Source organism: Chiloscyllium plagiosum, unplaced genomic scaffold, assembly GCF_037043375.1.
Source record: "Chiloscyllium plagiosum isolate Xiang-an unplaced genomic scaffold, Cpla_swu_hap1 HiC_scaffold_5, whole genome shotgun sequence".
Classification (NCBI taxonomy): Eukaryota; Metazoa; Chordata; class Chondrichthyes; order Orectolobiformes; family Hemiscylliidae; genus Chiloscyllium; species Chiloscyllium plagiosum.
The window spans coordinates 23,599,525-23,623,590 of record NW_028270143.1 but is presented as its reverse complement, the minus strand read 5'-3'; the positions used below and the strand labels follow the sequence as shown (position 1 = coordinate 23,623,590).

General features: G+C 40.5%; 1 long non-coding RNA gene across 1 annotated transcript in view; it reads right to left on the bottom strand.

The window, feature by feature from the left end:
* The window catches only part of LOC148149885 (uncharacterized), a 181,820-nt gene extending 158,963 nt beyond the window's left edge, over positions 1-22,857 (bottom strand). The window contains exon 1 of the long non-coding RNA XR_015757084.1: positions 22,797-22,857. This is a non-coding gene — a long non-coding RNA (uncharacterized LOC148149885). The remainder of the gene's footprint in view (positions 1-22,796) is intronic.
* Positions 22,858-24,066: the final 1,209 nt, after the last annotated feature.

Below are 24,066 nucleotides of genomic sequence, written 5' to 3'. Positions count from 1 at the left end.
AGATTGGCTTTAGGCACAGAGGAACCAGGCACCTGGGTTACAAAATAAGAACTTTACGTGTTCATCAAATTTTTAAGGAGGTAAGATAAATGTTGAAACTTTCTGAAACACAATACATTTAAAAGTAGGGACGATTTTCTACAGATCTACAAGGTAGTGGTGTAACCACATCGAGAGAGCGATGGCCACAATGATATGAAATGCAATCCATAGAAGATTCACTCAGCTGACTCCTGGGAGGAGCGTTTATTTATGGAGGAAATCTTGAATTGACTGGCCCTGGATCTGCTTGGCTTTAGGCGAACAACATGCGATTTTGTTTAACCCCAGAATATTCCAAGTAGTCTTTCAAGTTGCATTGTGAAACAATATTTCAGCTTGTGTGAGAGATTACCATGAGTGGATGGATTATAAAACTGAAGAATGTCTCTGTTAAGAAGATGGTGTAATCATCTCATTATGTTGTGTCTTTGTGGAATTCTCTTCCCAGATAGCGATGGAGAATAAGTCATTGAATATTCCTAAGGCAGAGGCAGGCAGATTCTTGACTAAGAATGACGCACTAACATTGTAATGGCAAAGGAGGAATGTGTGATTGAGGTCACAATCAGATCATCCACGACCTTATCGCATGACGGAGCTGTTTTTATTCCTTACACCTGACGCTAGTTTCTACATTTCTGTTGTCTTGAGATACTGAAAAAAATTATGACATGATTGTCATGAACATGTAGACTTTTCCTTTCAGATTGTTGGGCACAGCTTTCCATATGTGACTTGTAAACGGCACTCAAAAGCACTCAGGAAAAGATTCATGATGTTTTAGAGAGGTCAGGAGTATAGGACAAAGGGAAAGCTTCGCTTAAAACTGCTTTAGAAATCAGATTGGGTCGAATGGATAACTTTAATACAGCAGATTCCTTTCAGTTGTTCTTGTGAGGTATGTTTCATTACCAAGGCCAGCATTCTGTTGCCTCTGTTTAATTTCCATTCAGAATATGGTGATAGACCCCTGGGGTTCTTGTGGTGCAGGAACACTAACAGGTATGTTACAAAGAGAGAAATGGGGTTCTTAACAATTTGATAGCGAAGGGAGAATGATATAGCTTCAAATCCTGTGTGCCCTTGGAGATTGTATTCCTCACTATTTGATGCTCACAAGCTATGGAAATAATGAGACTTCATTCTCTGTTTCCAACAATTAAAGTGGTAGACTCATTTTGCATACAAACAGGCCTTTCAGCCCAATACATCTATGCCAGCCAGAAAACACCAAACTACATTATTCCCAGCTACCTGTAGATCTATAGCCTACTATTCCCTGGCATTTTGCGTTTAAATGTTGCGTTACCTTGTATCTGTGACCTGAGCTTTTGCTCTTTCAATATGTGTCTGCACAATTTTTGTACAATATATTAAAGACTTCATAGTACCAGTGTTAAAAATAGTATGTTGTTTTCTAAAATTAAATCCTTAGTTTTATTCTTAGTTGTAACTTGGTGGAATGCCTCAGGGATCAGTGTGACATTATCAACAATTTACAATCTATACCAATGACTTGGATGAGGTGACTGATTGGATTGGAGCTTAATTAGTTCATTTACCAAGATAGTCATTTAACAGGATATGGAGACTCTGCAATGGGATACCGACAGGGGAAGTCAGTGAGCAAAGTTTTGGCAGAAAACAGTATAACAAGGGCTAAGGGAAGTCAGTGCTCAGAACAGATAAAGTAATAGTAACCTACTTAAATGGAGAGAACATCACAGAACGCATTGGTACGGAGGGATGCGTGTGTCTCGGTACATGAGCCATATAAACCTAGTCAGCAGATTCAGCAAGTGATTAGGGAAGTGTATTGAACGTTGCTGTTTCATGCAAAGGCTGTCGGGGAAAATCACCGGGATGTTTTACTGCATCTGTACATGACAATGCTGAGACTACATCGAACGTATTGTATGTAGTAATGAACCCTGAAATTGAAAGAAAAGATGTGAAATTGTTTTAGAAGCTTTTCACAGATGCTCACTTTACTCCTTGCTAGAATGAAGGCCTGATAGAATCATAGTGTCATACAGCACGGAAACAGACACTGCAGTCCAGCTCATTTGCACCGACCAGATATTCCAATCTGATGTAAAACCATTTGCCAACATTAACCCATAACTCTCTAAACCCTTCATATTCATATACCCATCCTTGCCTCTTAAATGTTGTAATTGTACCAGCCTCCACCACTTTCGTTGCCAGCTCGCTCCATACACACACTACCCTCTGTGTGAAAAAGTTACCACTCAGGTATATTTTTAATTTTCCCCTCTCACTTTAAATCATTGCCCTCTGGTTGGACGACTCCAACCTTGTAAAATAATCTTGGCTGACCCCGCATCCATGCCCCTCATGGCCTGTACAAAGTCAGAGTACTTCAGGCCTGAGAATGAGAGCTGATCATATTGAACCATATAAGACCACGAAGAGAGTGTATTGGGGCGTAGCTGAGGAATGAGAGAATAAAACTAAGGATTTAATTTTAGAAAACAACATACTCATTTTTACACTGGTACTATGAAGTCTTTAATGTATTGTACAAAAATTGTGCAGACACATGTAATTTATAATTTGAAGGCATATTATAAATCATTCCTAAATGGAGCAGGTAAAAGGGATGGTGTCATTCAATCAGGAGAATGTTAAATCAGACCTTACCTTGTCCAGGTTGGTGTTTGGGTCACATTATTGCATGTTTCAGATCAGAGAGGGAGCAAATGCAAGCCGTCGTAGAAGCAACAGCCATTGCTCAGTCTCTACTTGTACTTCTCTACAGCAACATATGAGAGCTGAAAACCAATCAGCCATCTTTAGCACTCTTTGAGGGTTCCTGTTGAGGATTCATTGGAATCTCTCCACTGCCTGCAGCAAAGGGAATTCAGCCAAATCCAACTGTTCCGGGAAGAAACCCCAGTGCTAGCAGCTTCTGTGAGGCAGAATAACAATTGAAACTATCTCAATTTTGCTATTGTCATGAAATTAACTGTTATTTGGACAAAGCTTTTTCGAATTAATATTCTGCAGATTTTCTTTTTTTTTCCTGTTTGCCTTCAGACGTGTGTGTGTGTGTGTATGCGTGTCTTTGTGTGCATATTTCTGTCTCTCAAATTTATAGAAAAATAAATGTTGATGTACATATTGTCAATGTTCAAACTCTATATCATTTATGAATCCATCGTATTTCGACTAACTTTGCTTTGGTTATAGGTTAGTTATTTTAACAAATTTAAGAAACTTGTCTGACTGTCCTAACACTAAACCTCACCCAGTCTGAGATGGATAACATTTACCAAATTACACACTTAGTTACACTGACAATTTGTCGTGACGTCTGGAGGAGAGGGAATAGAAAAAGAAGCAATGATTCTCTACCCTCGGTAGGAACAGGGATAAGGAGAAATTCTCAAAAGGCCATTTGAGTGGGAATTTCTCCTCCCCACAAGTTAGTGGTACCTGTGTGTTTGCATTTATTCAAAGGTGTGTTAGTTAAATACTTGACGGGAAAGTGACTTAAGGATAATGAACTGCAGATAGGAACGTGGGGCTGAGACCACATTCTGATCACCCACAACCTTAGTGCTGGTGGGGCAGGGACCGACTCCTGTTCCTCAGTCCTACTTTGCCCCACTCCATTGAGCCCCTCAATCGGCTACCCATGAGCAGTTGGAGATCACTTACTCATACTACCTGGTGCACAGAAACCAAGGAGACCATTCAGCCCCTGAATACAGTCAAATATGATTTGGTGTGGATTGGAAAACATTCTTAGGAAATGAGTTGAAAATGTGTTGCTGGAAAAGCGCAGCAGGTCAGGCAGTATCCAAGGAGCAGGAGAATCGACGTTTCGGGCATGAGCCCTTCTTCAGGAATGACCTGGGGTGTGCAGTGAGAGAGGGACTCACTGAAATCCTTGTAGAGGGAGGAAGAGAGCTTCTTCAAGGAAGGCATCCTTGCAAGAGGATTCGCAGTAGGTTAAAACCTTTGAGGAGAAAGTGAGGACTGCAGATGCTGGAGATCAGAGTTGAAAATATGTTGCTGGAAAAGCGCAGCAGGTCAGGCAGCATCCAAGGAACAGGAGAATCGACATTTCGGGCATGAGCCCTTCTTCAGGAATGACTCTCTAAACGCGGTAGTGAGGTGTTACTGTGGGTGTTACTGTGAAACAGTCCCCGCCTCTCTCTTTTCAGAAGTTCCCCTGTCTCTATTTATTAGTCATGTTGTTGACCCAGATTCACAGTGATTACAGCCCCCATACAGTACTCAGATATTGCTCACAAAATCCTTTGGTCTCTTTGATTACAGCATTCCTTCACAAAACATCCAGGAAAATAACAACAATGCAACTTCCAAAAACAGAATGCAAGAACATAAGAAGCAGGAGTAGGTTATTCAGCTCCTACAGCCTGTCTTTCGATTCAATACGATCATGGCTGATCTGCTCTAGGCCCCACCTCCTGCAGGGCCTGCCGTGTCAAACATCCATCCATCCCTAACTTCCAACTATCTCAATGTTCTACCTCCCCAACCTCTCTGGGATAGAGAAGTCCCGATGGTCACTCCCCTCTGTGAGAAGGAAACACACCGCACACATACACTGTGACCTTTTGACATCAATAAAATATATGAACATCAGGGCCGTTTGCATCAAGACACTATTCAAAAGGGCCACAACACACTGCAGCACACCAGAACTGCAAAAAGAGGAAGAGGAACACCTGTACAAGGTGCCAAAAATGGATACCCGTGCAATTTCATCAACAGATGCCTAAGAGAAAGACAACGGAACGAGGACATGCCGCAACCCACACTACCATACATCAGGAGCATTTCAGAACTGACAGCCAGACTACTGCAACCACTAGGACTTATAACAGCACACAAACCAACAGGCACCCTCAGACAACAACTCACCAGAACGAAGGACCCGATACCCAGCATGAGCAAAACTAATGTAGTTGACAAAATCCCATGCAAGGACTGCACAAAACATTATATAGGACAAACAGGAAGACAGCTAACGATCTGCATCCATGAACATCAACTAGCCACGAAACAGCACGACCAGTTATCCTTAGTAGCCACACATGCAGACGACAAGGAAAATGAATTTGACTGGGATAACACTATCATTATAGGGCAAGCCAAACAAAGAACAGCCATGGAATTCCTAGAAGCATGGCACTCATCCACAAACTCCATCAACAAACACATCGACCTGGACCCAATATACCGGCCACTACAGTGAACAGCTGAAACTGACAACCAGAAGCGGCAGGGACAGGCCACTATAAATGCCGGAGGAAACATCACAGAAGCGCTTCACAGGAGGCTCCCAAGCACTTAGGATGTCACCTAGACAGGGGACGAAACGTTTGCAACAAAAATTTCCAGCTCGACGAACAGAACCACAACAACGAGCACCCGAGCTACAAATCTTCACCCAAACTTTGAACTTTTGTCCTTGGTTAAACACAAAACTATGCTCTTTGCGAATTCTAAAAGTTTGCGCTTATCTTTTCTTGGCAAATTTGAGGATCATCTTCAAACCTCTCTTAAAATTTTAAGAGCCATTTCTCTCACTTTTAATTTAACCAACCACAAGTTATCGAAATTAAACAATCTATCTCCATGACATTTTATTTAAAGATCTCAGACACTAACGTGCAAATATTTAAATATACTGTTTTTTTCATACCTCAAATCAATTCAAATCTACCCAGATCTCAGTTTGGATTTGTCTAAACCTGTTCAAATTGCGGACGAAAGCCCCCAAACTGTTGCAACACAGGGTTAATACCTCTCCTAATTTAAACCAGCCACACAGAATAAGTTCACCTCATGCCATAATCTCATAACTTTTGAGAGGCAAAGATCCATTTACAGAGTCACTATTTAAAGTAAAATTAACAACTTTGCTATTTAAATATGACAGAGAATAATAAAACAAACAACTATTTAGAAATCCCTTCGGTTAAATGTATCTTTTACCTCCCACTCTACAATACTGGTCTGATGAAACAAAAAAACCCGACTAAGGTTTACAAAAAAATATAATCATGTTTCAAAACCAGTCAGCTTTGTCGATTCTCCTTTGTAGATTTTGCTCTGTAGATGTTACTCTCGGTCAGCTTCGAAGTTCTGCTTTGCAAAGTTCTTACAGACCGGTACCTTCAGGAAATTCTTCAGCTCACAGTCTATTTTTGTGGATGTCCTTGGCAGTTGTCCCCCTAAATATTCAAATGTCCAGTTTATACCTCAAAACATCAGATCATTTCATTGATTTTGATGTCATCAAATACCTTATATTTCAAACTCAATTTGATTTCAGTATGTTGGGGCATAAGTTAAACGGACTGGTCGAATTTCAATTGGTTTTTGTTCCGTGGCAACTCAGCCTCACTATTGATTTCACGGTCAAATGTTACATTTTAACTTCTTTCAGAACACGTTGTGCCAGCTTCTTGTCTCTCTTAAAAGTAATACATACCTCTACACGTTCATAACAATATCCTTTATCTGTCCTGCATATCTTTCCATAAATTTGATCAACTTTGTAAGTTCACATAACAATAGCCTTTTCTGTTCCAAAAAAAGACCCATTTTCTCTCATTCTTCCTTTACCTAAATATATCTTTCCAGTTATCATTCCAATTACTTACAATATTACTGGTATTCTTCCACAAAGTAATGCATTGCGCGTGAGATGAAAGAATGTGATGTAATCACATTCCCATATGAAGGAGTAAACGTGCAACATTTCCAAGCTTTCTGATATCAAAAGTTTTGTAAAAAACCCCTTTATTCATGAATTGGGAAAGTGAACAAGTGATGTTCATGGACTGAACAGCAGTAATTTAATGAAACTTGACTGATATTATTGAACGACCAAATATTTAGTTTTCTCCCTAGAGTTTAAATTAAGCTTTTTTTTTCAAGTCATTTTTATCAATATGCATTCATCATCGGTGACAAAACCAGAAGTTGCTTGGAATGTTCAGTAGTTCTGGCAGTATCTATTGTGAGAAAGCAGATTCAACATAATGTAGAGGAATGGGTCTGAGTTGTTCATTTTTTGCCAATAGTTGTCGGTTAGATGCATGAGTCAGAGTTAAATGCAGCGTAATAAGTAGGGGAATGGGTCAGGGTGCGTTACTCTTTGGAAGGTCAGTGTGGACGTGCTGTGTGAAATGGCCTGTTTCCCCACCGTAGGGATTCTACGGTTGTATGATTTATTCAAAAAAATGGCAGTCGGTGCCAGGATCAAGAATGGCTCTGAGCATGCTCAGGGAATATTGAAGTGGGAGGGTAAACAGTCAGTGGTCGTGGTTCACATTGATACCAATGACATAGGTAAGAAGAGTGAAAGGTTGAAAGTTCCTGCAAAGAAAGTTCAGGGAGTTAGGAGTGAGTTTAAAAGCAGGATTTCCAGGGTTGTATTCTTGGGATTACTCCCTGTGCCACCTGAAAGTGAGACAAAGAAGAGGAAGATAGTATAGTTGAATATGTGGCAAAGAGCTGGTTTGGGAGGATTTTTTCTGATTTTTGAATGATTCGAATCGCGTCCAGTGCACGTGGGAACTGTATAAAAAGGAATGTGTGCACTTTAACTGGAGGGGCCCCAACATCCTCGAAGGGAGATGTGATCTCGCTGATTTAAACTGATGATACAGGAGGCAGGGAACCAAAGCAGCAGGTCAGAAACTGAGCAGAAAGTAAAGGTTAGTCGAATAAACAGGCAGAGTCAGTTTAATGACGATGCTGAGGGAAGGAATCATAACAATTTAAAAACTCTGAAAGTGGTCTCATCCTTAATCTGTAAACTGTAGAAAAAAACTTTCCTATTTCTAAACTACGATCCAAAGACCAATATTTAGAAAGAACAAAGAACAAAGAAAATTTACAGCCCAGGAACAGGCCCTTCAGCCCTCCAAGCCTGAGCCGATCCAAATCTACTGTCTAAACCTACCGTTCAATTCCTAAGCATCTGTATCCGTCTGCTCCCCACGTACTCATGCATCTGTCCAGACACATCTTAAAAGAATCTACCATGCCTGCCTCTACTATCTCTGCTGGCAACGCGTTCCAGACACCCACCACCCTGAGTGTGAAGCAATTGCTGTGTGTATCCCCCTTAAACTTTTCACCTCTCACTGTGAAAGCGTGACGTCTCGTTATTGAATCCTTCACCCTGGGAAAAAGTTATCTCCATCTATCCTGTTGATATCCTTCATGATTTTGTAAACCTTTAATCAGGTCCCCCCTCAATCTCCTTTTCTCTACTGAAAACAAACCTAACCTACTCAACCTCTCTTCACAGCTAACACCTTCCATACCGGGCAACATCCACGTAAACCTTCTCTGCAACCTCTCCGGTGGCTAATCCTCTATCAAAATGACTTTCAGTTCTTAGAACTGCTGAAGGGGATTGTCTCTCTGAGGAAAATGGCAGAGCAATCAATTTTTGGACACTTGGGATAATTCTCACGTTCAGCAGCGTTTGAGATGATTTAGTAGAATTATTGCGACAGTGGACTCTTCTGTCAGGTGCATCAACAGGTGATTCTGTGGCAGTGACAATAGATTTAGGATGGTTTGTTGCTTTCCCTGTGCTAGGATTAAGAATGTCTCGAAACATTTCAAGCACATTGACTGCTCAATCTCCCCTTTAACAAACGTTATAGTACATATTGGTAGGAATGATATTTTTAGGGAAAGATTAAAGCAGTACAGAGTAAATTTAAGAGGTGAGGTCAAAGATTAGAAATAAAACCTTAAAAGTAGTAATTTCTGGTTTACTCCCAATGCCAAACTGAACCGAGAGGGAGCAAAAGATTAAAGGAGAAAAATCGATAGCTGAAGAGCTACTGTGTTGTTGAAGGATTTAGATTTTTGGGAGATTGGAATCTATTTTAAAATAGAAAAGACCTGATCAGAAAGGTTTGGTCAAATCTAAACTGGAAAGCAACCAATATCTTAGTCGGGAGATTTGTTTCTTCTCTGCATGGAGACTTAATATTGATAGAGACGGCAAGGAGATATTCCAAGTAGCATTACAAATGGTAGGATGGATGGGGATGTTTATGAATGTGAGGAGAGCACGTCAATTAGAAAAGAAAGACGAGAGAGTCAAAAATAAATAGTAATTCCGAAGCACTAAATTTCATTTATTCCAATGCAAGGGGTCTCACAGGGAAGGCTGACGAACTCAGGGCATATTTAAGAACATGGGACTGGGACATCATATTTATTACAGAAAGTTGGTTGAGAGATGTTAAAGTCGAGAGTATAGTGCTGGGAAAGCACAGCAGGTCAGACAGCATGCGAGGAGCAGGAAAATCGACGTTTCGGGCAAAAGCCCCTCATCAGAAATGGGCTAATGAAGGACTTTTGCCTGAAACGTCGATTTTCCTGCTCCTCAGATGCTGTGGTGCTTTTCCAGCACTACACTCTCGACTCTAATCTCCAGCATCTACCGTCCTCACTTTTGCCTGAGAGATGATCAAGACTGGCAATTCAATGTTCCAGGTGTAATTATCATAGAAAAGATAGAAAAAGTCATGCAGTGGGCGGAGAGGAGGAGGACTACCATTTTTGATTAAAGAATAGATTATTGCTGTAACTAGGGAAGATATTTCTGAAAAATCATCCAGTTAAAATATGTGGGTAGTATTAAACATAAGAAATTAAATATCACTTTGAAGAGATTGCACAAAATTCTCATATGTCACAAATTGTCCAGTGAAAATATATTCGTAGAAATTAAAAATAAGAAAGGAAAGAGCACGTTGATGGTATTGTATCATACGCTCTCCAACAGTAAGAAAGAAATTGAGAAACAAACATGCAGGGAAATCTTGGTTATTTGTAAGCTTAATAAGTTTTTAATAACGGCGGATTTTAATTTCCGAAAAACTGACTGAGACTACCACAGTGTTAAAGGGTTGGATGGTGAAGAATTTGTCCAATGTATTCACGAAAATTTTCTTCATCAATATGCAGATGATCCTAACAGAGAAGGAGCAAACCCAGACCAACTTTTGTGCAATAGACAGGGCAAGTGACTGAAGTAAATTGAGGGAATATTTTGGGTATTTGAATCATAACTCTATTAGTTCCACAATGGTTATGGAAAAGAATAAGCCTTTCATGATTTTTTTAAAATTGGTGTATCATAAATTTTAATCGCATGGGGCAAGGAAATTCGAAGTTTGATTGGAGTAGACTATTGACAGGTAAAACGACGTCTGACAAGTGGGAGGCGTTCAAAAGTGTGACGATGGGAATTGAGAGGCATTATGTTCCTGTTAGAGTGAAGGGTAAGGCTGGTAAGGTGAAGGAACAATGGAAAATTACAGTTATTGAGGTTTTATTCAAGAAGCAAAGAAAATCTTACTTTAAATATAGACACTTGATTCAATTGAATAAAGTTGATCGATATAAAGAGTGTGGGCCATTATTTCGAGAGAAATCAGGAAAACAAAAAGGAGATATGAGATAACATGGGTCAAAAAGTTTAAGGATAATCCAAAGATATTGTGCAACTACATTAAGAGCAAGAGGGTAACCACGGAGGGGGTAAAGCCAATCAAATATCATGAAGGATATTGATGTGTTGAACCCAGGAGATGGGGAATAAAATCATCCCAATTTTGGTGCATCAGACAGCAGCTTACACACATTATTGTCTGCACCTCGCATTCATCCAGATTGAATTCTCTCTGTTATTTGTCAGCCTATTTCCCCATTTGATCAAGATCCTTTTGTAATTTAGAAAACCTTCTTCACTGTCCACTGCGTCACCAGTTTTGGTGTCATCTGCAAACTTACTAACTATGCCTTCCATATTCTCATGCAAAATATTTACATAAATGACAAACAATGAAAACCTCGAACCAACCTCTGTGGGACACTGCTGGGCACAAGCCTCCAGTCCAAAAAGCAACCGCCCACTATTACTCTCTGTTTCCTGACATTGCACCAATTGAAAGTTCTGGAGAGAAATCCCACAGTTTTGGCAGTATCAGGGCAGAAAAAAATGGAATTAACTTTTTTTTTTTGAGTCCAATATGACTTGTTCAGAATAGGTTCATTTCAGATTCGATATGTTAACTCTGTGTCTCTGCTCAGATCCTGCGTCATCTGTTGCATTTCTCCATCATTTTACATTTGCATTTCAGATTTCCACTACCTCTAATATTTTGCTTTATTGTTTGATTGGTCTGGATGTTGGACAATATGCTCCATTCCTGTTCCCATTACTTGTGCCAGTGACACATGTATTACACTGGATTCGGTTCCTTCTTTAAGTTCTGAAAATAAATGCGTGGATCCCATCAAAGTTACTTTGATTTAAAAGGCCTTTGAGATACAGCTACACTTGAAGAAAAAATAAGAATAGTTTATTAATTATGACATTGTCTGCGCGTTTTATGACCAAAGTTGGCTCCTCAGTCTCTGAACATTTTCAGTACGTTTCTCTGAATAATTTCAGCAAAGATGGTTGCCATGCAGCCCATCATCTCTGTGTCAGCTCAGTATGAGCTGTATCCTCACTCTTACTCTGCTGTAACTCGCTGTAACCCCACACACTTTGTTATCTGTGCCTGTTTTTATTTCTGAATATCCTGTCCAGTTATAAACAATATTAACAACCTGTATAAAATGTGATTAAACAGTCTATATATAAAATATAATTCTGCTCATCACATTTAAATTTGCCCTGTTCTATTCACATTGTTGTTCAGCATTCCATGTACAAAAGGTCACCTATTATCTTGCTCTGCATTGCATTTCATTCCATTCCATTTGTCAGAAAGAGTGATGGTTGAACACTCGTGACTGTGAGATATTACTGAACTTCCCTTAGATTTCTTCAGTCACTGGCCCCAGTCCTTTCTGTTTCATAGCCATTATTATATTCATTCTGTCACTGACTCATAAATCCATGACTTTTTTATAGATATTTTTATTGAAGAAAAAAGAAATTTTTAAAACATTTTTACAAACTTACGAAAAGCATAAACAAATATAAATACTAATATACCATTAAATATTGAATAAGTAATTACCAAAATACAACAAACACATAAAAAAGCAGAAAGAAAAAAAACACTCAACTAGGAACTAATCTAACCTACAAATAACCAAAGCATATAATAGAATATCTTAGATTACTTCACAAAAAGATAACATAGTAATTAAATAATGAAGTACATGCTCCGAATGAATTAACATCAAGTCATAATAAAACCGGTATTCATACGGAATTCCTCTCCCGGGCGGGGGGAGGGGGGTGGGAACCAGCCAGAACCACTACCTCACCTAGATAAAAGCCCCTAATAATATGGCCGAAATATCTGTATCTATTTATTCAGGAAGGGCGGCCATATTTTATAGAATAATTCAGTTTTTTGGGGGCACCATATTCATAAGGAAGTCAAGGGGAATACATTCCATGATTAACCTGTGCTAATTCGAATGTCCTGGAGGGCCCTCAGCTACCCAATTTATTAAGATATCTTTCCTGGGGGATCCAAGATGGCGGCGACCCAGTAAGACTGAGTCTATAGTGCTCCTCCCAAGACTTGGGCACAGTGGGTCACCTACCCCCTACCAAGCTCACCAAATCATTTATAATAGTTTTGTAATTTAATTAGTTGTGTAATATTACATTTAAACAATTTAATCCTAAGTTAAAATGACTAAAGGGAAGGGAGTCCGCAGCTCTCAGCAAGCAGGAACCCCTCCCCCACCCTCTCCAGCTGCAGCAGAGGCGTCCACAGCCGCCCCGGGGGACTTACCAACAGTAACAAGCCTTGCAGAAATGCTTTCCAAGCTTGACTCGAAGATCGATGCCTTTATTGTCGAATCCAGAAATCGTTGGGAGTCGCTCTCGGCCGCGCTGCAGAAGCACGACCGAGAGATTGAAGAAATTCAACGCCGAGTCGGAGGGGCGGAGCTAAAGGCCGCGACCTCCGAGACAACCGCTCAATCAGCCGTGGATCAGGTCCGGAGTCTTGAGCAACGAGTCCGGACCTTGGAAAATCATATTGACGACCTCGATAATCGAGGTCGCCGAAAAAATATTCGTTTGCTGGGTCTTCCCGAACAGGAAGAGGAAGGCCAGCTTACAGCATTCCTGGAGCAGTGGCTGCCACAACTTTTAAATCTGCAAGCTGGATCAGGCCAGGTAAGGGTGGAATGGGCCTACCGGGTAGCAATACGCGGGCCCGGCTCGAACCAGAGCCCGCGCCCGGTCCTGTTCCGGCTGCAGAGCTACAGGGAGAGGCAGATACTCCTAGAAGCCTCTAGAAATCTCGGAAAAGACCCCCAAGCTATGATCTACAAAGGATCCAAGATCATGCTATTTCAGGACTTTTCCCTGGCTCTGGTTCGAAAGAGGAAGGCATTCGACGAGATGAAGAAGCGTTTAAGGGATTTAAATGTTCAGTACTCCTTACGCTACCCAGCGATGTTACGCTTTAACCATGAAGGATCCGTATATAACTTTGGATCACCAGAAAAGGCTAAGGAATCCTTGGACTCTCTTAGATAAACTGTAGGACATAATGGATGTTGGTCTGCCTTTCCCCCCCGCTTTGGTTTATATCCCCTCCTTTTTTTTTCTTTCTCTTACCTTACTGCTTAATATTATCATTGGGGGTGGGGAGAGGGATTTGATTTTCTCCCCCCCCCCTTGGAGTTGTTTTCTGTTATTATTTTATGTATATATGAGGGATGTATGTATATGTGTGTGTATGTATATATACACACACACACACATATATATAAGCTGGGGGATTTGGTTAATGTTGGTGGGGGGAGGTGGTTACCTTGTTCAATTTTACCTCTGTCTTTAGGAGCGGGGTTGTTTCCCCTTCGTTATTTTGTATTATCATATTTAATTATTATTTGTTGTAGTGGTAATTTTATAGTTATATGTTTATATATGGTATTAACATTACCAAATATACCCAGGTGTTGGTATGGGTCGGGGTGGGGTGCTCACTGTTAACTCTAGCTTTGTATTATATTTGAATTCTCCTCATTTTATTGAGGAGTGCCTGGGTCAAGGGTGGGGCATTGGTTGGGAGACGATATGAGGGACTTTTGGAGAGGAAGTGACGCCCCTGGGAACAAGGGGGAAAGTCTCCACTTACATAGGTTTTATATTTTTTTTATTTAGAAATAGTTTTTTACTGTATTGTTGTGGGTGTATTAAAGAGGCTTTATTTTTGTAAATTTTACATGTTCCACGCTCGGGATGTTCTGGATAGGGTTCCCCCTCCCGAGGGGTCTCGGATTGGCCCAGAGGATTATGGTTGATCAGTCGGTTAAGTGCTGCACCTGGAATGTCAAGGGGAGTAATTCGCCACTCAAAAGGAAGAAAATATTATCAAATCTTAAGAAGGAAAGAGTTGATATAGCTCTCCTACAGGAGACACACCTGTCAGATAAAGAACACTTGAAATTACGACAGGGCGGATTTGATCAGGCCTTTTTTTCTTCTTTTAGCTCAAAACGCAGGGGAGTTGTTATTCTTGTTCGGAAGAATTCCCCTTTCAAAATCCTAAAGCAGATAAAAGACGAATCTGGAAGATATATCTTGATTAAAGCCCTCATAAATGGAGAGGAATATGGGATTTTAAATTTGTACTGCCCCCCGGCACACCCCTTTAAATTTATAACGGAAGCCTTTTCAAAATTGATGGCTTTTGATGCCCGTCATATAACTATAGGGGGAGACTTTAATTGTATTATGGATCCGGAAATAGATAGGATTCCCAAGAGTACTGCAGGAGTATCTCCCAGATCTAGACAATTGATGGATCTGAACAAAGAATTAGGATTAGTAGATGTATGGAGATGTCTTCATCCACCAGGGTAGAGATTTTTCTTTCTACTCTAATCCACATAAATGTCATACCAGAATTGATATGTTTTTTGCCCCCTCGATTTTTTTAAATTCCATATCATCCTGTAAAATAGGTAATATAGCAATTTCTGACCACGCTGCTGTATATATGGAAACTAAGGCGAGGAACAGTGGGACGTCCCCTCGGCATTGGCGTATGGACCCCTTCCTAATGAAAGATAGTAAATTTGTAAAGTACTTCTCAAGAATTTAAAACTTTTTTAGAAATTAATTCAGGTACAGCTAGCAACCTGTCAATGATGTGGGAGACCATCAAAGCTTACACGCGAGGCTTGATCATCTCCTACTCAGCGACCCAGAAGAAATTAAAGGGAGAACAACAGTGTCTGCTTGAAGCCCGCTTAAAAGCAGCTGAAACAGCATACACTGATAGACCTTCTATTATTAAATTGCAAAGGATTACAGCTCTTAGGACAGCTCTAAACACTACACTTACTCAAACGGCTAAGAGGGAATTATTATTTGCAAAACAAAGGTTATATGAATATGGCGACAAACCGGGTAGATACTTAGCATTTCTTGCAAAGAAAAAAAAGGCCCCTCAGACTATTATGTCTATCAAGGAAAGTACGGGTATTTTGACTCATGATCATAAAAAGATTAATGCGACCTTTAGAGAATTCTATTCTGAGTTATATAAATCACAGGATTGTGAAGATAGGACGAAGAGGATGCAGTCATTTTTTTAAAATTTGACTTTTCCAGACCTAACTCCGGAACAAGTATCGGTCCTAAATGCTCCTCTTACACCCCAAGAAATAGTTGATGCAATTAGGCACCTTCAAAATGGTAAGGCGCCGGGCCCAGGTGGTTTTCAAGCTGAATTCTATAAAGAATTTACAGAAATACTGGCTGGTCCACTTATGGACATGTATAACTATGCATATAGTCAGGGCTGTCTCCCGCCTTCGCTGAAAGAGGCAAATATCTCTCTTATCCTTAAAAAAGGAAAGGACCCAGAAGATTGTACATCATACAGACCAATATCCTTGCTAAATGTAGATTTTAAAATCCTCTCTAAAACGTTAGCACTGAGACTAGAAAGGATACTGCCACATATTATAAAGGAGGATCAGACGGGTTTTATTAAGGGCCGTAGATCATCCAATAATGTTAGAAGGGCTCTGAATATGATTCAAGCTTGTCATCAGGGAAAAATACCAGGAGTAGTGGTTTCATTAGATGCGGAAAAGGCATTTGATAGGGTCGAATGGTCATATTTGTTTTACACATTGAAGAGGTTTGGCGTTGGACAGGTGTTTACCAAATGGGTCTCAACATTGTATAGTGATCCCAAAGCAGTTGTGGTTACCAATGGATTAGGCTCGGATAGCTTCAGTGTGGGTAGGGGCTGCCGTCAGGGATGTCCCCTCTCGCCATTGTTATTCACGCTAATAATTGAACCACTAGCAGAAGCTATACGAGCTGATCCTAATATAGTGGCCCCAAGGATTGGTACAGGTAAACATAAAATTACCCTTTATGCAGATGATGTTCTTCTATTCCTCAGTAACCCTTTGATGTCCATACCTCGCTTAATCCAAGTTATTAATACATTTAGTGCATTCTCAGGCTATAAAATTAATTTTTCAAAATCGGAGGCTATGCCAATGGGTGGCCTTGCTGTGATACCCCGCTTAGCGGACGGTTCCCTTTTTCCCTTTCGCTGGTCCCTGGAGGGTTTCTTATATTTAGGCATTTTTATTACTCCAGTATTTGGTCAGTTGTATAAGGCTAATTTTGTGTATTTATTGGAAAGGATAAGGCAGGACCTCCAGCGATGGGGAGACCTACCAATTTCCTGGTTGGGTAGAATAGCATTAATCAAAATGAATATCCTGCCCCGTCTCCTATATCCTATGAGAATGCTTCCGGTGATGCTGCCGAGGACGGCTTTATGTAAATTATACGGCTGGCTGAGTTCCTTTATCTGGAATCATAGGCGGCCCCTCATTAATCTGAAGAAGCTACAGCTTCCACAGGCAAGGGGTGGATTGGACTTCCCAGACTTTAGGAAATATCAGTTAAGTTCCCTATTAAGTTACATAGCTGATTGGGTCTTGTCTGATCCACAATCAATCTGGTTGGACATCGAGGCTTCTCAAGTAAAATACCCACTTATTAACCTTTTATTCTCAGACAAGATGAAAATCATTACAGATCACTGTAAAAACCCTATAATACTAAATACTATCAAGGCTTGGAATATAATGCGGCAAAATGAGGGTAATTCACATAAAACATCCCCCTATGCACCAATAGTGGGAGCATGGGGATTCCAACCGGGGTTAACAGATGCCACTTTTAAACTCTGGAGATCCAGGTGTATCTCATGTCTAGGGGATTTATTTAAAGATGGGGTCCTGATGTCTTTCGGACAGCTGCGTCAGAAATTCGGATTACCCAATGGAGACCTCTTTCGATACTTCCAAATTCGAGATTATATACAGAAGAAGACTACGTTATTAGATAGTCTTTATAAATCCGATAGAGAATGTAGTGTCCTACGACCAGTGGGGTATCTTCCGTCAGTAATATTTATCATTTACTACATGATGAAGTATCGGGAGATATGGATAATCTGCTTAAAACATGGGATCAGGATCTGGGACTAGAAATCTCCACAGAAACATGGAATGATATCTGGGAAAATGCTAGAAGAATTACTATTTGTAACAGAACCCAGGCTATCCAGCTGAAGATACTTCATAGGGCCCATATAGCACCGGTTCGATTGGCAAAATTTAAGGCAGGAGCATCTCCAATGTGTCCTAAATGCAAAATAGAGGTGGGCACTCTTGTTCATTGCTTATGGACCTGTCATAAGATCCGTAGATATTGGACTAAAGTAGCAAGTACCCTGACAGAAATTTTAGGAACGGAAATAAAAGTGGACCCTGTATCTCTCCTCTTGGGCTTTTCGAACTTTCCCTCCCTGGACACGTACGGGAAGAGACTATTTTCTATTCTTTCTTTCTGTGCAAGGAAAAATATTTTGGTGAACTGGGCGGCAGATGGCCCCCCTGGACTTTCAAATTGGCACAGACTAATTATGGAATGTATTCCCCTTGACTTCCTTACAAATATGGTGCACCGAAAGACCGAATTATTTTATAAAATATGGCAGCCCTTTTTGAATTACATAAATACAGATATTTCGGCTATCCTAACAAGGGCTTTTATTTAATTGAGATTACAAACCTGGCTGGTCCGTGGCCCCTCGGGGGAGGAATCCCGCACGAATACGGGTTTTATTATATCTGATGCTAACACATCCCGAGCATGTAAGAGACTTAAATATACACCCTGGTTAGTTGTAGGTTAGATTAGTAGATAGTTGAGTTTTGTTTGTTTGTTTTTTTCTTCTTTTCGGTATTTTTTTTGTTTTGTTTTTTTTTGTCAAATTTTGGCTATTGTATATTTGAGCTAATTGTATATCAATGTTTATATCTGAGAGTTTTGTTTATTTTTGTAAACTTGTAAAAATGTTAAATTTCTAATAAAAATATCTATTAAAAAAAAGATATCTTTCCTTGCACAAAAGGAGAGAATGGAAAATAATTTCCTCCCGTGCACATCCAGGGAGGTCAGGTTCGAAAAGCCTAGGAAAAGCGATACTAGATCTACTCCAATTTCGGTTCCCAAGATTTCTGTCAGCGCATTTGCTACTCTGGTCCAGTATTTACGGAACCTATGATATGTCCATAAGCAGTGTGTGAGAGTGCCCACTTCTATTTTACATTGAGAACACATTGGAGATGTTCCTGCCCTAAATTTTATCAGTCATTCCAGTGGTATATGAGTCCTATGGCATACCTTTAGTTGAATAACGTGGGTTCTATTACAAATGGAGAGCTTTTTGGCATTTCTCAGATGTCATCCCACATTTCTAAAGGGATTTCCAACCCCAATTCCTGATTCCATGTTTAAAACAATTTTTCCATGTCTTTTGATACTTCATTCTGTAATGAGTGATAAAGAGTGGTGACCGAGGGTGGACCCATTGGCCATAACACTCTTCTTTCCCTATCCGATTTTTAAGAGCTATCCAATAATGTGGTCTTCTTCTGTGTAAGATCTAGAATTTGGAATTTTCGAAAAAGGTCACCTTTAAGCAGTCTAAATTTCTGGTGCAGCTGTTCAAATGACATCATAACCTCCCCATCGAACAGATCCCCTTAGCAGAAGATACCCCTGGACCTCCAGGTTTTTAATGTAGCGTCTGTGTACCCCGGTTGAAAATCCCATGCTCCCACTATAGAAGTATAAGGTGAGGATTTTTGTGAATTACCTTCGTCATGTGCATTATCTTCCAAGCGTTAATTGTATTTAGGATTTTTATAATGATCCATAATGACTTTCATCTTATCCAAAAAGAAGAGATTAATGAGGGGACACTTTGCTTGAGAAGCCTCAATGTCCAGTCAGATTGATTGCGGGTCACAAGAGACCCAGTCGGCTATGTAGCTTAATAGATAACTCAGCTGATATTTCCTAAAGTCTGGAAAACCCAGTTCTCCCCTTGCTTGTGGAAGCTGCAGCTTCTTTAATTTAATAAGGGGCCATCTATGATTCCAAATGAAAGAACCAATTCAACCGTATAGTTTACACAATACCTGGGCAACATCACAGGGAGCATTCACATAGGGTATAAGAGACGAGGCAAAATATTGGTTTTAATTAGAGCTATTCTGCCAAATCAAAATATCGGGAGATTCCCCCAGCGTTGAAGGGTCCTGCCTTATCCTCTCTAATAGGTGCACAAAATTGGCTTTGTACAGCTGACCAAATACTGAGGTGATAAAAATCCCTAAATATAAAAAACTCTCCAGAGACCACCGAAAGGGAAAGCGATATCCATCCGATAAATTAGACATACCAGCGAAACCACCCATTGGCATGGCCTCCAATTTTATGAAATTAATTTTGTAACCTGAGAATGCATTGAATAAATTAATTACTTGAATCAAACAGGGCACGGATATCAAAGGATTACTAAGAAAAAGGAGAACATCATCTGCGTTAATCGTAATTTTATGTTTACCCGAACCAAACCTCAGAGCCATTATATTAAAATCAGCCCGTATAACTTCTGCCAATGGTTCAATTATTAGCGTGAATAATAACGGTGAAAGAGGACATCCCTGTCGACAGCTGCTACCCACACTGAATCTGTCCGAGCATAAACCATTAGTAATCACGGCTGCTTTGGGGTCATTTTACAATATTGAGACCCATTTGGCGAATACCTCTCCGACACCAAACTTTTCCAGTGTGTAAATCAGATATGACCATTCAACCCAATCGAATGCCTTCTCCACATCTAAAGAGACTATTATTCCCGGTATTCTTTCCTGATGACAGACTTGGATCACATTTAAAACCCTTCTAAGATTATTAGATGATCTACGGCCCTTAATAAACCCCGTCTGATCCTTTTTTATGATGTGTGGTAAAACCCTCTCCAGCCTTAATGCTAATGTTTTAGAAAGAATTTTAATATCTACGTTTAGCAAAGATATTGGTCTGTATGATGTGCAATCTTCTGGGGCTGGCCTTTCCTTTTTTAAGGATGAAAGAAGTATTTCTTCTCTCATCGAAGGCGGGAGGCAGACCTGACTATATGAATAATTATATATATGTCATTAAGTGGACCAGCCAGGACCCCGACAAACACTTTGTAGAATTCAGCCTGGAATCCAACTGGGCCAGGTACTTTACCGCTCTGAAGCTGCCTGATTTCATCAAGTTCTTCCTGGGTTACCAGGGGATCATTCAGGACCGTCACCTCTTTCAGGATTATGTCCGGAAAGGCCAGGCTTTTAAAAGAGGACTCCATCTTCTTAGCTCTGTCTTCACAATCCTGTGATTTATACAGGATCAGAATAAAACTTTCTGAAGGCTGTATTGATCCTTTTCCGGTCATGAGGCAAAGTACCAGCACTTTCCCTAATGGACATGTTAGCTTGAGGGGCTTTTTTTATCCTTGAGATATATGCTAGTTATCTACTAGGCTTATCGCTGTATTCATATAGTCTTTGTTTTGCAAATAATATTTCCCTCTTTGCTGTTTGTGTAAGTGCAGTATTCAGAGCTGCCCTAAGGGCTGTAATTCTTTGTAATTTATTAATAGAGGGCCTATCAACGTATGCTGTCTCAGCTGCCTTCAAATGAGCCTCGAGTAGACGCTGTTGTTCTCCCTTTTTTGTTCTGGTTCACCGAGTATGAAATGATGAGACCTCGCGCATAAGTCTTAATGGTGTCCCACATCATAGATGGGTTACTGGCCGTGCCTGAGTTAATTTCCAAAAAGGTTTTGAATTCTTGAGAGAAATATTTTACAAATTTACTATTCATCATTAAGAAGGTATCCATATGCCAATGTCGGGGGCTTGTCTCATCGTCCCTAGTGTTAACTTCCATATATACTGCAGCATGATCAGAGATTATTATATTACCTATTTTGCAGGATAATATGGAGTTCAGAAAGGTCAAAGGAGCAAAAAAACATCAATTCTGGTATGTGAGTTAGAGTAGAAAATAAAGTCTCTGCCCTGCGGATGAAGGCACCTCCACACATCTACTAACCCTAGCTCGTTATTCAAACCTGCCAATTGTCTGGATCTAAGAGATATACCTGCAGTACTCTTGGGCATCCTGTCTATCTCTGGGTCCATAGTACAATTACAATCTCATCCTATAATTGTGTGATGAGCCCCAAAAGCCATCAGTTTGGAGAATGCTTCCATTATAAATTTGAACGGGTGTGCCAGGGAACAACAAAGATTCAAAGTTCCATACTCCTCTACATTTATGTGGGCTTTAATCAGTATATACTGTCCAGATTCAACTTTTATCTGACTTAAGATTTTGAAAGGAAGGTTCTTCCAAATGAGAATGACTACTCCTCTACTTTTGGAACTAAAAGATAAAAAGGCCTGATCAAATCCTCCTTGTTGGAATTTGAAGTGCTCTTTATCCAGTAAGTGTTTCTCCTGTAAGAGAGCTATATCAACCCTTTTATTTTTGAGGTTTCACAGTATTTTCTACCTTTTGATTGGTGAATTATTCCTCTTGACATTCCAGGTGCACCAGCTAATCGAAGGACTAACCATGATCGTCCAGGCAAGACCGAGGCCCCCCGGGAGGAAGAAACCCACCCAAAACACCCCGAGCTCAGATCGTAGAAAATTCACACAAGTAGAAATTCTTTAACACCTTAACGACAATATAGTTAAAATCTATTTCTAAATAAGGAAAATATAAAACACATTTAAAAGGATATTTTCCACCTTGTTCCCAGGGGGCATCACTACTTGTCAATAAACCCACCGTATCCTCTCCCAACCAGCGCCCCGCCCTCAACCCAGGCACCACATAATAGAGTAAATAAATTCACGTGTACCATAAAACCACACCCACCAACACTTGAATATGTTAAATATAATACAAAGTATAAACATAAAAAAACTATAAAGTTACAATCCCGGCAAGTAATAAATAACTAAGTATAATTATAGAAGGAGAAAAAAAATCCCGCTCTAAAAAGAAATGAGGAAGGACACAGAAAACCCCTCTCCTGCCCCCCCCCACATGAATCAACTAAGCCACCCAGCCTGTAAAAATAAGAAAATCGCGTCGCGGAAAACAAATAAGCCCCCCTCCCTACTCCCTGGAGGCGATATTAAACAATAAGGGGGATGAAAAGGGAAAGAAAAGGTAAACCCAGATGGGGGGGGGGGTGGAAAATAGCATCATTAGCCATACAGTTTAATTCTTAAAGTCTATTTAAGAGAATCCAGAAACTCTTTACCCTTCTCCGGTGATCCAAAGTAATAAACATGTCCTTCACGGCTGTAGCGCAGCGTTGCTGTCTAACACAAGGAATATTGGATGTTTAATTCTCTTCACCTCATCAAATGCCTTTCTTTTGTGGACCACAGCTGGAGAAAAATCCTGAAAAAGCATAATCCTAGAGGCCTTGTACAGCATGGTATGGGGATCCTTCCCCACGATTCTAGAGACTTCCAGGAGCATCTGCTTCTCTCTATAGCATTGGAGCCGGAACAGGACCAGGTGAGGGTGCTGGTCCAACTCGGGTCTGCGTATAGCAAACCGGTGAGCCTAATTAACCCACGTCTGGCCTGGTCCAGACTCCAGCTTTAATATTTCAGGGACCCATTGCTCCAAAAAAAAAACTGCCAGCTGGCCTTCCTTTTCCCGTTCAGGAAGGCCCAGCAACCGAATATATTTTCGATGACCCCGATTGTCGAACTCGTCGATGTGCTCCTCCAAGGTCCAAACATACTGTTGGAGAGCCCGGACCCGGCCCACGGTCGATTCAGCCGCAGTCTCCGAAGTCATGGCCTTTAGCTCCGCCCCTCTAACATGATGTTCGAGCTTTCCAATTTCGCGGTCGTACTGAGAACGACTCCCACCTGCTCCTGGATTCGTCGATCCTCTCTTGCAGCTTGTTACCAGGCTCACCTCTGCAGGTAAGTCCCCCGAGGCGGCCGCGGACGTCTCCGCTGCTGCAGGAGAGGGTGGGGAAGGGGTCCCCGCCTGTTGCGAGCTGCAGGCATTTGTTTCCTTTAGTCATTTTAAGCACAGCAACAAACTGTTCAAGCTTGGTGCAAAATGATTAAATATGCTGGGTAAAAGTTATTTTAAATGGTTTAGAGGATGTGGTGGAGTTGGGTACCCAAGTTTGCCTGAGTCTTGGGCAGAATACTACACTTGCTGCGTCGCCGCCATTTTGAATCTCAATTCATGACTTTCAATGAACAACATTATTGTACAGTGTTATGGACCAGGCCTGACCTCATAAAACATTTTTTAAGTACACAGCCTAGATCGTAATGTTGCTATTTGCTGAAGTTAAGTGTATAGTGGATATTCCCAGAGTGAATTAGCTGGTCCGACTGCCAATTTTTAAACAAACAGAATTTGTTTACAAAAGTAAGGAATGAAACACAACGAACAGAAAATCCAAAATCTGAATAATTCATCCTAACCTGGCAGGTTACCACAACCTAATGATGTTGTTCCAAATTACTTGCAACAATCTCAATAAACAAAACCCT